We start from the raw sequence: 15,938 nt of genomic DNA on the forward strand, positions 1-15,938 counted from the left end.
GGATGAGATAAAGATTTAAATTGGTAGACTGAGGTGGATCTTTTTCTCCCCAATGTATTCATCCAATGAATACAATGGCCTGAGGGAATAAAAAAGATGAATCAAAAAAAAAAAAATTCTGTCTTTCTCCCTGACTGTCTTTGAGCTGGGATATTGGTCTTATCCTGCTTCGACTTAGACTAAAACTAAAACAGTGGCTCTTCAGCATTTCCAGCTTGCCGACTATGCTTAAGACTTTTCAACTTCCATAATCATGTGAGCTAATTCCTTAATAATTCTTAATAGATGATAGAGAGATGGATAGATAGATAGATAGATCGATCGATCGATAGATAGATAGATATACTATTGGTTCTGTTTCTCTGGAGAACCCTGGCTAATGCAGTACCCTATAATATTTCTGACTTTACATTCCATACCTTCTCCTTCCCTGCTTCCTTCTATTATATGACCATATGATATAAATCTCAACAGGTCTTTAATTTTTCCTTTAACATTATATTACCTATATGTGTGTGTGTATGTATATATATATATTCAAAGTGTATGTATGTATGTGTATATATATATTCCAAGTGTATTTTTATATCTAGTAGATTTTTTGGAATGCATATAAAATAGTTTCATTATCCATTCCCTAATGTGGACAACTATACTGCCCCCTAGTCTTTACTACAAAAATAATACTGTGATCAGTACCTTTGACTCTGACTTCCTGAAAATGAGTATCGCTACAGTATTATGTGAGAAATGAAAGTGATGTATCAAACTTATTTACATATTTAATTTTATGAGTGCCAAATTGTTTTAAAAATAACTGCAGTAATTTATCACTTGATCAATAGTGCATGAGGATTTTCATTTCCCCCAAATCCTTGACTGCCTTGACATTATTAAATTTCCTAATTTTTTTCAGTTGTAGGGCCGAAGTGAAATTTCATTGTCAAATTTGCAAATTTTTTTTCTATCACTAGTAAGTTAATGTAGCTATTCATAGACAAGATAGTTATTAGCAAATTTCAAGATTTCAGGAAGCGAATAAAACCTTGATATCATAACCTGACAAGGACAGTATAAAAAACAAATATAGGACAATTTCCAAAACACAATTTTGACTGCTGTGGTAGCCTGAATAATTGTCTCCCAAAAGACATTTACATCCTAATTCCTGGAACCTATATAGAAAAAGGCTAAGTATTACTTTCTATGAAAAAAATAATTAAGGACTTTGAGATTGGAGATTATCCTAAATTATTCAGGTGGATCCTGTATTGATTTCCTGGTTGCTATATCAGATTACCACAAAATAAATAGTTTAAAACAACAGAAATTTATTCCTTTACAGTTCTGGATGCCAAAAATCCAAAATTGGTATCACTGAGCCAAAATCAAGGTGTTGTCAAGGGTCTTGTTCCTTCTGGAGGCTCCCAGGGAAAATCTGATCCTTGCCTTCTCCAGCTTCTGGTGGCATCCCTTGGTCTGTGGCTTGTTGTGTAGGTGTGCATTTTGAGTCCATTTATTTCATTACTGGAGTATGGGCAGTAATTAAATGAGATATTCAAATCTTCCAATGGTTTCTCTGGTGGAATATAGTTTGTTACCTTTGTGGATGCCTCTGATGTTTACATAGATGGGCTGGTTCCTGTAGCACCAAGAATTTTCTGGAATTGTTCAAACTCAAGAAGTCACCAGAGGAATAGCCAGTTGTAGATCTCTTTGGTTTCCAGAGTTCTCAGTAATAGTTCTTCAACAAGCAAATTTGCTTCTTCAGGTCATAGGTGTCGCAATGGTAAGTAATGAAATCCCTCTCTCAAAGGAATATTGATGCTTCCATTAGGTTGTGACTGTGGAGCATGGAGCCTTAGTGAAGTCCTCTGAGTCTGGTATCTTTTAAGCTTAGTCTGTGCGTGTGTTTAGATTCATAGACAAGATGTTTCACATTTATTCTTAAAGCACTTTGTTAAAATTCATAATATTCTGTTGTGATTTCTACATTTTTAAGATTAATTTGGATGATAATATCTGCCTTATTATGTTCTCATCTTTAAACATGGCATTTCTCTCTAGTTATTCAGTTGTAGTTTTATGTCATTTAGAAGATTTAAAAATTCTGTCTTCAATAATTTAGATACTGATTCTCTTTGTCTTTCATTCCTGTATCTTATTTTTCTGTATCCTGATATATAAAGAACTTGCAACAATATATTGAAAAATACTAGCGTACAGTGCAATGTATAAGGTTCAAGAATTTTAGAGCAAAAATAAAGCAAAATGCAAGTATGTAAAGCAAAAGCAAGAAGTTCAACAGCAACAGTTAGTTGATGGAGAAGTCAAATCAGTCCTTCCACAAGAAAGACGGATACAACATTCAGATGCACTGATGGTGACTGTCTTGTCTCTCTAGTTTCTACAGATCATCTGATACTTTCATTCAAACTTAGTATATGTCCCAACTTTACAGTTCCTGCAGGCTGCTCTGTTGGATGCACAATAGTTTATTTTGGCTGCTGCCAAAATCCTAACATCTCCTGGCTCAATCACATTTTATGTTTCCAATTCTTTCCCCAAGCCTAGAGTTTAACTCTTTTTGTCTATTTCTACAAAGATGGCTCTGGCTTGCAAGAGAATAAAATGTCCTTGTGGGCAAAAATAATTAATTAATCAACAAACATAGATGCAAGAAAAAATAAAGAGTACCTGAATATTGGGCTGGCCAAAAAGTTCGTTTGGGTTTTTCAATTTTGATGTTACCAAAAAACCTGAACAAACTTTTTGACCAACCCATTAATTACAAATATTTTGAAAAATAGACTGAAAAAAGTAAATTGATGCTACCAGATGTTAAGTCATATTTTATGAAGTATAGCAATTTGATAGTGTAGAATTAATGCAGAAAAATTCTTATAGATCAATGCAAAGGGTAGATATTTCTAGAAAAGATATACATTTTTTAGTACTTGGAAATGATATAACTGTCATCACAAGTCAGTAAGAAAGAGACTAATGAGCAAATGGTATGTGAAAATCAGCTTACCAGCAGATCAAAATAAATTGTTTTCCTATCTCTGACCATGTTTAAATAATCTTAAGATGAATTAAAGACCTAAATGTGTGAGTAAAACTGTAAAGAAAACAAAGGCATCAGAATATATTTGTGACCTTAGACATAAGTTGCTAAGGAAAAATATGATGCACTTAAATGCATCAAAATTAAAGATTTCTTTATCAGAAAGGGGATGCATTAAGGTCTAAGTTAGAAGGTGGACTGGGAGGAGATATTTCTAATGACTGTATATGAAAAGGATTAAATCATACAATGGAGACTCTCCTCAACTTGTAGATCTCCATTAACAGTAGTCAAGAGAGTGTCTGCATAGTCAAAGCAAGACCTCCTAGCTCTGAGCTTGAGGCTTTCTTTGGTGGAAGTAAAAAAAAAAAAAAAAAAGAACCTTAGTGGTGTTAATTTACATACTTAGAGGCTTCCAGCTGTAATTGCCCCAGAACTCTGCATCCAGCAAGTGCACCTTCACTTCCTCCCTCTTCTTCACAGTCTCTCCATTAATCCTTATATTGAGGCCCTTGAACATGAGTCTCATCAAGGACCTTGAGCCTGCTCATGCTAGTCACCAACAAAAACCCAAGTCAACTTCTGTACCACAGACCTTAATCCCTGCAAAGTCCAGCATTTTACCTTTCCAGACTCTGTCATGCCTTCCCAGCTATTAAAACCATGTCACTTTACTATCTAGAGCCCATGTTCAATAATCAACAAATCCCCTCCATCCTCAACCTCTGAAATCTTTTTGTTCTAGTTGAAATTCGGTTTTTTTGCATGATGCTGCTTTTCCAGTAGCCCTCTTGGGTGGAGGTGTTTTCTCTTCCATATATTTTATACTCCTGGGCTGCAACTGCCTAACACAGAGTATATGCTTTTAAATATTTATTGAAAAAACTGTTTAATGAATTTAGCTCACTTTTTCCTTTTTCCTAACTTTCACAAGTAGCTTTAACTTTTTAATCTATAACATTATTTTACACACCAAAATGCTAAATTATACCCATAAATTATGATTGTGTTCAGTTTACTCAAGAAATCAAAGATAGTGGCACACAATTTATAAATCTTTCCTCAGTGTTTTAGGTTGATTTTCACAGAACAATGTTGTCAGCATGGTAACCACAGAGTAGCAGCAGCATCTGGGAACTGTGAGAAATGCAGGTTCTTAGGTTCTACTCTAGATCTACTGCCTCAGCAATCTGAGTTTTCACAAGCCCTCCGTACTGATTCTGTTACAGACTAAGCTCTGAGAACCACTGCAACGTAGATTGATATAGAAACATAGACTGATATCAGGACTTTTATGCAGGTGGTTTATTGAGGAAGTGTTCCGAGGTGAAACCTACAGAGAAGTGAGGGAAAGCATCTTGGCTCAAGTCTGGCCACAATCTGATCCGATGGGGAAACCTGCAGTTTCGATGAATTCTAATTTGAGGCAAAGGAATAGGACTTTTGTGATTCCTAAATCACTCTCTACCCACAGAGTGAAGGTGTAGCCTCCAGGTATTTCTGTATAAAATAGACCTGGTAGACACAAGGCAATTCTCAGAAAGGTGTTGCTGGTCTCTAACATTCATGGCACTTTGGGTTGGATACACTGTCCAGGAACAGCATAAGGACATGAACGAGGCACAACACTGAACTTTATACCACATTTTATCTGAAATTTCTCTCAGAGAGAGATTATTTAGGTTTATATGCATATTTTCCTTTGGAAAACAATAAAAGAATATTTCATCCACAGACAGAAAAATTCAAAGATAGAAACTTCCAGTGCCTTCAAGATAATTTTAATTAGTCCATCAATCAAGTGCATAATTTTCAGGCTTTCTCAACATTTTCTTTAATTCTTGCCAATCCACTTTATCCTCAGTCTTAAAACCAAAAGGTTTTTAATTTTTTAATTTAAAATATTTTTATGAAATGACCTCTTGACCACATAATGAATCTATCCTCTTATCTATTAATTCCTTCAAATCCTGGGTATTTTAAATTGCTCAAACCCTATTTGGTCTAGATGATTGTGCTATTACTTGTGATTTTACTCCTAGAAGTTGATAGTATGTTCATTTTAGAATCATGAATTAAGCCATAATCCTAAATAAATTGCTCAATAATAATTTAAGCTTCTGAAGGTTTGATTAAGAATGCTAAAGGATTATAAAAAGAGTGCTGATGACCACGTATATGGGGACAAAAGATAATGTATTCAAAACTTTTTTTAAGTATCTATACTTGGAAATTAATATTAAATATTTTTCACACTTTCCCTTTAGAAAGAAAACGTGGATACTAAAGTTTGTTCTAAATAACTGTTTAGACACTATTTAAGCAATTTTATAAGTAAGCATAGGTATATTGTAATGCCTTGTATTAATTTTAAAAATAGCTTTCAAAAGAACTAAAAGATTTTTGAATTTATAGTTTCTACTGATGGAGAAAACCAGAAATTATATAATTCTCGTGTTATATTGGTAGGCCTATGCTCCTCCCTTGCCCCCTTTTAAAACAGATATGTTGAGACTTTGTTTTAAAAATGTGTATATATAGACATGTTTTTTTTTTTTCCGTAGTTGGGATCAAGATATATTTTCCTGTAGGCTTATTTCAAAGGCCTCCTCTTTTATGTATCTTCTTTCTTTCATCATTTTTCCTTTAGGTTTTTTCCTCCTTGTTCCTCCTTGTTCTCTAGAGACAGAACTTAAACAGGACTGAAGCAAAATTATTTTAAGCACGATTCTATATCTATACCTCCTTGATTTCTCTCATTGACATTCCCCTTTTTAGAATAAAGTCTAGTCATACTGTTACCCTGAATTGGTCCCCATTTTTTCCAATCTTTCCTTTTCTCCTCAGTCCATGTGAGTCTCCTTGTTTCCCTGTGTGAGACGATATGCAAGGTTGGTTAAGAGCAGGCACTCTGGTGAGAGAAACCTGGCTTCAATGTGAGCTCCAAGATGTGAGGCTTGGCTCAGGTTAGTGAAGCCTTCCGTTCCCTACATCTGAGCTTTCCCATCTGTGAATTGCACGAAGGTAATGGTCTACTTGTAGTAGATGCTGTTTGTGCCACTCAGTTTCCCCTTCAGTGGCCAGTGCAGACACCTCCACAATTGCCCCTTTTCTCTGGTGAATATCTCTCTGCTAATGGCAGCCCCCTTCTCCAGGAGGTTAACCACTGTACACATTTACCCTTGTTCTGGGAGCAGCTGAAAAGCAATGCAGGCTGACCACTTAGCTCCAGGGGTTACAGCTCTGATACAGATTTGTCCCCTAGAAACTTCTATCAACCGCATAGATCAGGCCTAGAATGCTTACTTGAGGACACATCTTTGCCCACCTCATTCCTCTTCTCTATCCTGCTTCCCCTACTCCCTTAAAGGTTTTACTGCAGATCACTCCTTCAGTGCATCATCTATGCCCAAATTCCTGTCCTAGGCTCTGCTTCTAGGAAAATATGACCTAGAAAGTTTCTTACCAGGAGTGGTTCTAGGAAGCAGGCATGGAGCATGGGATTCTGGAGCTGAATCAACTACTGGTCATCAGACAATGAAAACCCCATCGTTGGTGGTAAGTGGAGTATTACTGACAGACCTTAGAAGTGTGACTGCTACTTAAACCTGCAGTGAAAAAGGATGGATGCAGATATACAGTACATGCAGGATGCACTGGCTTGTGCAATGTCTCTAGCCTTTTAGAAACAGTGAAGAAATGGTAATTACAGGGACTGAGAATGGTGGCTGCGGCTAAATATCATTAATGCTTAAAGAAGTCTCAGAGAAATCAGTCATTAATTTTAAACAAAGTGTGATAGTCAGAATGCCCCCTTGGCAGCCTTTAAAGATACTCCTACCTCCTGCTAAAAGCCAAGCACTGAGTTACCACTGAATTCAAACTAGGAAAATAATTACTTGTATTGGTAAATGAGCCACCAAAAATAGGTTAAATTTTCATCTATATTCTGTGTTTCAGGATTCAGGTAAGTGCAGAATATAGTATAAACTGATTCAATCCAAAACTTTCAGGGTTCTTGCTGAGAAAGATTTAAAAGGTATTCATTAAGTATAGTGAAGAGTTTTAGACTTCAATGTTGTTTTCATTTTGCAGAAAGGAAAGGAATATTGCACATTTTTAAATAATTATGCAATTATACGTAATCTCATTTAATTCTCACAACTAACCAAGGAAGACTGGTACTATTGTAATGACCATTGTATAGATGGGGAATACGAGGCAAAGAATGGTTAAAATTTCTAAAGGTAAAGCACAGAGGCAAGTAGAAAAGGTAGAACTCAAAACTAAGTTTTGATTCCAGGAAATGCTATGCTGTTTGTCTACATGGTTCTTTCTTTTTCTGAACAGCTGGAGAATTTTTCAAGATTATAGTTTTTATTGTTTACTGTTCTATGTTGGACATGGGGAAAAATACGTAGTCTGCATGCTTTAGATTTTAGAGTACAGTATAGGAAAAAATTGTCCAAATTACCTGAGGAATTCATCTAGTGAAATCTTATATGAGCAACATAAACCTTAGGGCTAAATACCGCCGTAGACCTAGAGATGGAAGGGCCCTCTTGGGCACACAGAAGGGTCCATCTGCATTAAAATTGAGATGTCTCCTGGAAGAGAAATCACCTACGGGGAACAGAAAGGAAGACTGTGAGATGTTTAAGAACAATGGGAAGAGGTGGATTTAAAGGAAGGAAGTCTAACTGCGACTTGCTGTGCTGGTAAGAACTCTTGGTGGGTTCATCTGCAGATGATAATATGGATCTCAGATGATATTAGGAAGATATTTCCTTTTAGATTTGGCTAAAAGTATTCACGTGGACTGAAAGCAGAGTCAGTCAGAATCTGTGACAATTCTAAGCGTATGCCACTACCTCAAATCCTGTGAGATATCTTTGTATAGGTTCTTTTCTTACATCCGTTCTCTTCTTACTAATTCCCTTCATAATCTCTTGTTCAAACTGCTTGGCCTACTTTATTGGTTAGACGCCTAATGGGTAGAGCTGTTTTTCAGGGTCACTGATCAAAGTCTATGATCTGCATGTGGATCACATACTGAAACTGGTCCGAAGAATGGCTGTTTTTGTGCATGGTATATTTCTTTGTCTGATTCTCCTAAGCAGAGGCCTTTAAGTTAGGTTGTTTCAGGTGGAGGTATTATTTTTGGCAGTAATATGACAGAGACATCTGGAACACAGACTATAGCACTCTAATAGTTTGATGATCATATACTTTATCACCAAAACTTGGTCACTTTTGAGAGCAAAATGGATGTCCTTAATAATTACATCAGAACAACAGGCATAATTAAGATTCTCACAAACTGGAATGCATGTTCACTTTTCCTATGCCTCTGACTTTTCTTTTATTCTTGTCTTCTCCTGAAGTTGAGAGCCGAAGAAATGCCACATCATCAAAAGTTCTAATACAATAGGGTATCATGGATTCAGGACTGCGGAATAACTTCATGACTTAAGTGTAGACTCATAGACCTACAGCCCTGATATCACTAAGATACTTCCTTATGGATGGATGGACAGAAAAATCCTGGACAATAAGCATTACTGAAGGAATTACAGAACAGGAAAAGGGAAAATGTTTATGAGAAATTTCCTAATATCTCCAGAATGCCAGTTGTTTATAATTCATGGGACCTTGAATGCCTTATTTATCCCTAATCCTTGTTGGTGTTTGATAAAGAGTGACAAACGTATGAAAAAAAATTAAGTTTTGTAGATATGAAACAATGAGTAGAAAATCAATAGGGTTCAGAAGATGAGTAAATTCTGAACTATGTGATCTTACAGTCAAATCACTTAAATGCTATGGATTTCGGTAGCCTCAATTAAAAATTTATTACTCTAATATGAAGTCTGAAAGTATTTCCTTTGATAGGCTTATACCACTGGAAAGAAGTAATTATAATATTGGATAAAACTCATCTTATGAATGAAACCAAAGTCACATTTGGAATTATAGTTTGCAATTTGTGTTAATCTGGTTCCTCCAAGATCCAAACACTAAAAAGAAGTTTAATATGCAAGAACTTTATTAAAGAAATTGTTTGTTAGGGAAAATGCGGATAGATCTGTGAAAGCCTGGGAGTGCTGGCTGACAATATAAGTCTGACCCAAGAGAAGAATAGATGGGAGGACAGTTGGTAGAAGTGTCCTAGACTGCCATTTATGCTAAAGAAAATGTGGTTAGGCTCTCAAAGAGAATGCAAGACAGGCACAGCCATCAGGGAAAGATTCTTTCAGAAGTAGGTCTACCTTAATGTAATATCTTGGTGTGTTCAGACACTGGCTTAAAACACTCAACAGGAAGCAAGGTTTTGGTGTAAATGTGGCAATAAATTTCAAAGTTCAGACGCCTTGGTAGAGGTCTGCCTCTCCACAAAGATTCAGGAATCAATTCTGTCACGGTTCTCTGGAGCCTTTCCTCCTGACAACAAACTTATTGTGATAAACTACATCTTGCATTTTTGCAGCTGATCTCTGTCTTGTAACTGGTACTTATCTTCTTCCTCCTTCACTGTCCATTCTATATTCCCCTCACCCTTAGTGATCACCAGAGTCAGTCCTGCTTGTTCACCCACGTGGAAACCTTCATTACTAAGCTGCTCTATCCTTGACAATTTTATCCTTCTCAGTCCTGCACACACCCACTTACAAGTACACTGGGCCCAAAAAAATACCAGGAGGTGCCCAAGTAGATCTTCTGTGTTTAACACATATTCTTCCCTGTCCCCTTTATGTAAATGCATCCTTAGTGAACAAAACAAGAATAACACAAAACAAAACAAAACAAAAAAATGTCTGCTGTTTGGAGTTAATTAGTTCTGCCAGGAGGTGATTGTTCATCTCGCTTGCCTGTCCCTGGGCACAAGAATGCCAAAGTACCCTGGTAACAGCTCTAACTTGTAGTTCAGTGGAACACTTTCTGGGTCCCCTGGCAACCGTAGGCCATTTGGGGATTAAGACCATCCACTCTTAAGAATCCAAAATTGAGAAAACAGAAGCATAAAATACCCCAGTGAGTCATTAGGAGTAAAGACAATTGGGGTCACTCCAGCTTCCAGTTTTTAGTTCCTGAGACAATGTATCCTTCCTATTGGGAATACATCCCCAAAGAATTCTCTGATCTAATAAATACACTGTGTCCTGAAGGATGGCATCCCATCCTTTCAGATGCTATAGTTTCAGCTTCATTTTTGAAGGTCATTCTAGTGTTCTATGAGCAAGGTATGGTATGTGATACAATCACCGGATCCCAATGTCATGGGCCCACTACCACATCCCTTTCACCATAACGTATGTCCCTTGTTTATACCTGTGGTTCAGGCATTCTTTAAGCCCCTAGCTATTAGTGTTGGTCAAGAATTTGCAGGGAGTAAAGGAATTCTCACACCTAGGATAGTTATCTACTTCTGTCAGACAGAATGGTTGGCACTTGAAGGATGGAAGGGAATCAATATAAATAACTTGCCCCCAAGTGGTTGATTGTTCACCTAAAGAAATAATGCCTTATTGGAAACATAATGTTGGTCTCTGTTGCTGATAAGATGGATACTTGCAATATAGTCATCTCAAGGAATATAATCTACTGATGTTATTCTAGCCTTTTGTAATATATCCATTCCATTGTGCCCATTATCCTCTTTATTCTTTTTTTTTTTTTTTTTTGGAAGGTTTTAATTTTGAAGTCCAATTACAAATGTTTTTAAATAAATAAATTTATTTATTTATTGGCTGCATTGGGTCTTCGTTGATGTGTGGGCTTTCTCTAGTTGTGGCAAGCGAGGCCTACTCTTTGTTATGGTGTGCAGGCTTCTCATTGTGGTGGCTTCTCTTGTTGCGGAGCATGGGCTCTAGGTGCATTGGCTGCAGTAGCTGTGGCACTCAGGCTCATTAGCTGTGGCTCATGGGCTTAGTTGCGGCATGTGGGATCTTCCCAGACCAGGGATTGAAACCATGTCCCCTGTATTGGCAGGCAGATTCTTAACCACTGTGCCACCAGGGAAGTCCCCTATCCTCTTTATTCTTTTCTCTACTATCTTAGGCATTTCTAAACTTCTAAGAGCTACCTGAGGTCCTGGTTATGAGGTTAAATTCCATGTCTTGAGAAAGGCCCCCACCCTATGTCAACGAATTATTGCTCATTCGTTCATAAATTTTGACTCACTTGATCAAGCATCATTAAAATCCAATCCATGACAGATAACAGACTCACAGATACTGAGAACAAACTAGTGGATACCTGTGGGGAGAGGAGTGGGGGGAGGGGCAAGATAGGGGTAGGAGATTAAGAAGTACACAGTACTTAGTATAAAATAAATAAGATACAAGGATATACTGTACAGCCAGGGAATACAGTCAATATTTTACAACTTTAAATGCAGTATAACCTATAAAAATGTTGAATCACTATGATGCACACCTAAAACTAATGATATAGCAAATCAACTACACTTTAATAAGGAAATTTTAAAATTGAAACAAATTTTGAAAATTAAAAATAAATTAAAAAAATCCAGTCCACGAGCACTATTCTCATTCATGTCAGTATATGCCATGACAGTATACGCCAGCTAGTTCTTGCAATTATTTAGAAGTATGAACTCTTTCCTCCTTTATCAGCCAAGCAAGTTCCCAGATAGGTTATGCTAGGATTTTAATTTCTTTGCCTGGCAGCCAGGAAAGCCTATGAGGGCAGATCTTGAGGGAGACATCTGTTGCCTTATGTGAGAGTGGTTTCTGCAACTCCCTCCACCACAGCAAAAGTGCTGACTGTTTTCATAAAAGGTGCTCCCCGTACAAGTTCAGAAAGTCTTGGGGAAGTTAAAAAGTCAGTATCTTCAAGGACATCCTTATATATTACTTGTTCCATGTTTCATGATTCCAAGTTTTCCCAACCAGGGCCCGACTTTAAGTAACTTGGCCTTGACTGAAGATTCAAATGTCTCTGAAATTTTGTGACTTTAGTCATGCACTTCGGGAAACAAAGCCTTCTTTACAGATGACCACAGAAGCCCTCTGGCTCTCACACTTAGTTATTACCATCCTATAGTCTCTCAGCGTCCTTCTGCAGGACATCAGTATGAAACAGTAAATAGCCAACTCCATTTTAGGCATAATTCTCTTCATGTTTTTTAAATTCCTGTATCATTGTACCTATCACAAAGAAGTACTTCCTTCACCAGGATATTTTCTCAGGTTACTTCCAATGAAATCTTTGATATTCACTTGTCACTTTTTTTTCCAGAGAGTATCTATGCCCTGTCTATGAACCAAACCTCCAATTCATTGCCTATTTTCTGCCACTATATGCATGTGCATGCACACACACACACAGTCTAATACCAGTACAGCATATACACAGGATATGTATATATTTTACATATACTGACCGCTATGAGACACTCAAGACAAAATCAACCATCAGAAGTTTCAATTCTCCCAGAAATGGGTCTGCTATTTCTTTGGTGAATGAGGCTGCTGGGAAAGAAGATGCAACTGTAGAGAAAAATAAAATTTTAAGCACGTGTTTTCTAATATACATGATTTTTTCAACATATATGGTATATTTATTGAAAACAGAAAGAAATCTGAAGGACTGCATGATGGCTAGTATTCTTTCAAGCAATAAGCAGTAGGATTATATTTATGTTTTACTTTGGAAATTTAAGAAAGGGAAAAACTTTAATTGTGGAAAGATTTTTTTTAAAGAATGTGAAGAAGTAATAAAATATAATTACTAGTACCCTGTGCATTTTCACAATTTGTGTGGCATGAAACATCAGGAACACATCAAGGAAGGAAGGCAAATTTCTATTCTGGTCACATGTGGTTTAACAGGGAGAAAATATATGATTTTATCTCTTAAATCATGTGTACGTAGACCACAAATGTATGTTTCTGTCTGTTAGACTATGTGTAATCAGAATACAGACTTGCCTTCTTCTATGATATATACATATGTGTGTGTATATATATTTTTATGATATGTATGTATGTCTGTATTATATATAAATACATTGATATATTATACATCTTGATGTATACACATCTATATATAATATATATAAATAATACATGTGAATACATATACATATAGACACATGAACACAGACTCTCTCTCTATACACACACACACTTACATACGTAGTCACATCTGGTACCTACTGAGGATTGGTTCCAGGACCCCCCGCAGTTACCAAAATCCACAGGCACTCAAGTCCCTAATAGAAAATGGCATGGTATGTGCATATAACCTACACACATCCTCCCATATACTTTAAATCATCTCTAGATTACTTATAATGCCTAATACAATGTAAATGCTACATAAATAGTTGTGAATACAGTGTAAATGTTACGTAAATAGTTTCTTGTACAAGGCAAATTCAAGTTTTGCTTTTTGGAACTTTCTGGAATTTTTTTTCCAATTTTTTTCAGTCTGCAGTTGGTTGCATCCACGGATGTATAACCTGCAGATACAGAGGGCCTGCTGTATATATGTAGTTTTTATCACCGAAGAGATATTTTAAAATTACGTTTTATTCATCCTTATTAAGTTACCCCTGTTGGACTGCTTTTTTATCCTGAAAATGTCACACTTTTTTGGAGATCTCACTGTTCTGGGTTGACTACACATGCTGGAATGTAGAGAAGAGCAATGCTGTGTATCTTTTCATAGAAAGTCCTGGATAATGAAAAAAGCCAAATTGTCTGCAGAGGAAGCAAAATGGATATTTCATTGTAAGTAAGGCCTTGGAAATCAATGACAATCCTATGCTATGTATTTTTTGGCTATGCTTCTACAAGTGATATCTGTGCAAAGTGTAAGTTTATATGTGTATGTAAATGTATGCATATGTTTTTATGTGTGAGTTTCACACATAACTTTGCTAAAAAATGTTTTCTTGAAAAACAAGAGTGCAGAGATTTCAGAGTTACAGATAAAAAAAATACTTTTAGGAAAGTTGGTGTCCTGTAGTTTAGTGTATTTTTGTGTTTCTAAAAATAAAGCCCACCTTCAGAGAGACAACTATAGGTCTGAGGACGTGCGAACTGGCTAGACGTTCATGGCAGAGCTGCTGCAGGAACATAATGAGTAAGTTAGTCACCTTGCTCCTAAAAGATAACTTATTTTTAAAATTGAATAATAAACTACATCATGTTCAGAATTAAAGTAATAAAAAAACAGGAATTATATATAGCTACAAGATAGAATATAACAAAAACAGAACATAGATTTTTTTCCAATAGTATTTGTAGTAAGCTACTTTGCCATGGCAAAACCAAGATTTCCCATTCAGGGCCTGGTGTAATTCCCTGTTTTCTCTTCTTAAAAAATCTTCCTGATGCCTTAGAGGGGGGGTGTGGAGGGTGGGGGGGACTCGAGGGGGGGAGTCAAGGAAGGGAGGGAATAAGGGGATATGTGTATAAAAACAGATGATTGAACTTGGTGTACCCCCCAAAAATAATAAATAAATAAATAAAATTAAAAAAAAATCTTCCTGATTAGTCCATAACCACTATTAAAAAGCCAACATTCAGGTCTTCCTTGATATGGTGATATATGCATGCTGTTTCCTGCTTTCATCTTTATTAATCCCTTCAGTCTGCAAAATTTACTTTCTGTTTATTTGTAGCCCTTATTTGTTCCACCTAAATTTTATTCTTAGTTTACATAATTCAGTGTTTCTTTTTTTGTTGTTTTAAAAAAGGATGGAGGTATCATTGACATAAAATATTCTCCCTATATTAAAGGTGTATAATTTGGGAAAAAAAAGTGTACAATTTGATAAATGTTGAGCTATGTGAACACCTATGAAACAATGACCACAATGAAGATAAGGAACTATCCATCACCCTCAAATATTCACTAAGGCTCGTTTGTAATCCTTCCCACAGACTTTCTCTCATTACTCCCAACCCATTCTGAGGCAACTACTGCTATACTTTCTGTCAATATAGGTCACTTTGCATTTTCTAGAATTTTATACAAATGGAAACATAAAAAGTACCCATTTTTATGTTGCTTCTTTCACTTATTACGATTACTTCGAGATTTAGCTATGATGTAGCTTGTCTCATAGTTTATATAGTAGCATTTCATTTTAAGTGTGGACATTTAGATTTTTCCAGGTTTTTGCTTTAGTTTGGTTTTTGGGAATTTTGTCTATTATAACTTAAGCTGCTATAAACAGTCATGGACAGGCCTTTCTATAGACATAATGCTTTCATTTCTCTTAGGCAAATATCTAAGAACAGAATATCTGGGTCATGTGGTAGTTATATGTTTAAACTTTTTAAAAAATTGCTAAGATGTTTTCCAAATTGATTGTACCAATTTATATTCCCACCGACACAGCATGAGAGCTCTAGTATATCCACATACTTGCCAATTTGGTATAACAGTCTTTTTAAATTTAACCATTTTAATAAGCATGTAGTAGTATATTATTGTGATTTTAATGAACATTTATCAAATGAGAAATGGTGTTGCATCTTTTATGTACTTATTTGTCATCCCTATCTCTTCTATGGCAATGTATCTTCAAATATTTTGCCCATTTTAAATTAAGGGTTTTTCTTCTTAACATTGAGTTATATCATTAATTAGTTCTAAGAGACTTTGTAGATATAATAGAATGATCTACATAGATCATATCATCTCTAAATAAATGCATTTTTGCTTCTGTTTTCAACCTCTATTGTTTCATATCTTATTCTTGCCTTATTGTACTGGTTAAAACTTTAAGCACAATTCTGGTAAGAGGAGACAGAAGCACAAATCCTGATGTTAAAGGTGATAACATTCAGTCTTTCACCATTAAGTATAATGTTAGCTGTTGGTTTTTCATAGA

The sequence above is a fragment of the Hippopotamus amphibius genome, chromosome 6 (genome assembly GCF_030028045.1).
Source record: "Hippopotamus amphibius kiboko isolate mHipAmp2 chromosome 6, mHipAmp2.hap2, whole genome shotgun sequence".
In the NCBI taxonomy this organism is placed as follows: domain Eukaryota; kingdom Metazoa; phylum Chordata; class Mammalia; order Artiodactyla; family Hippopotamidae; genus Hippopotamus; species Hippopotamus amphibius.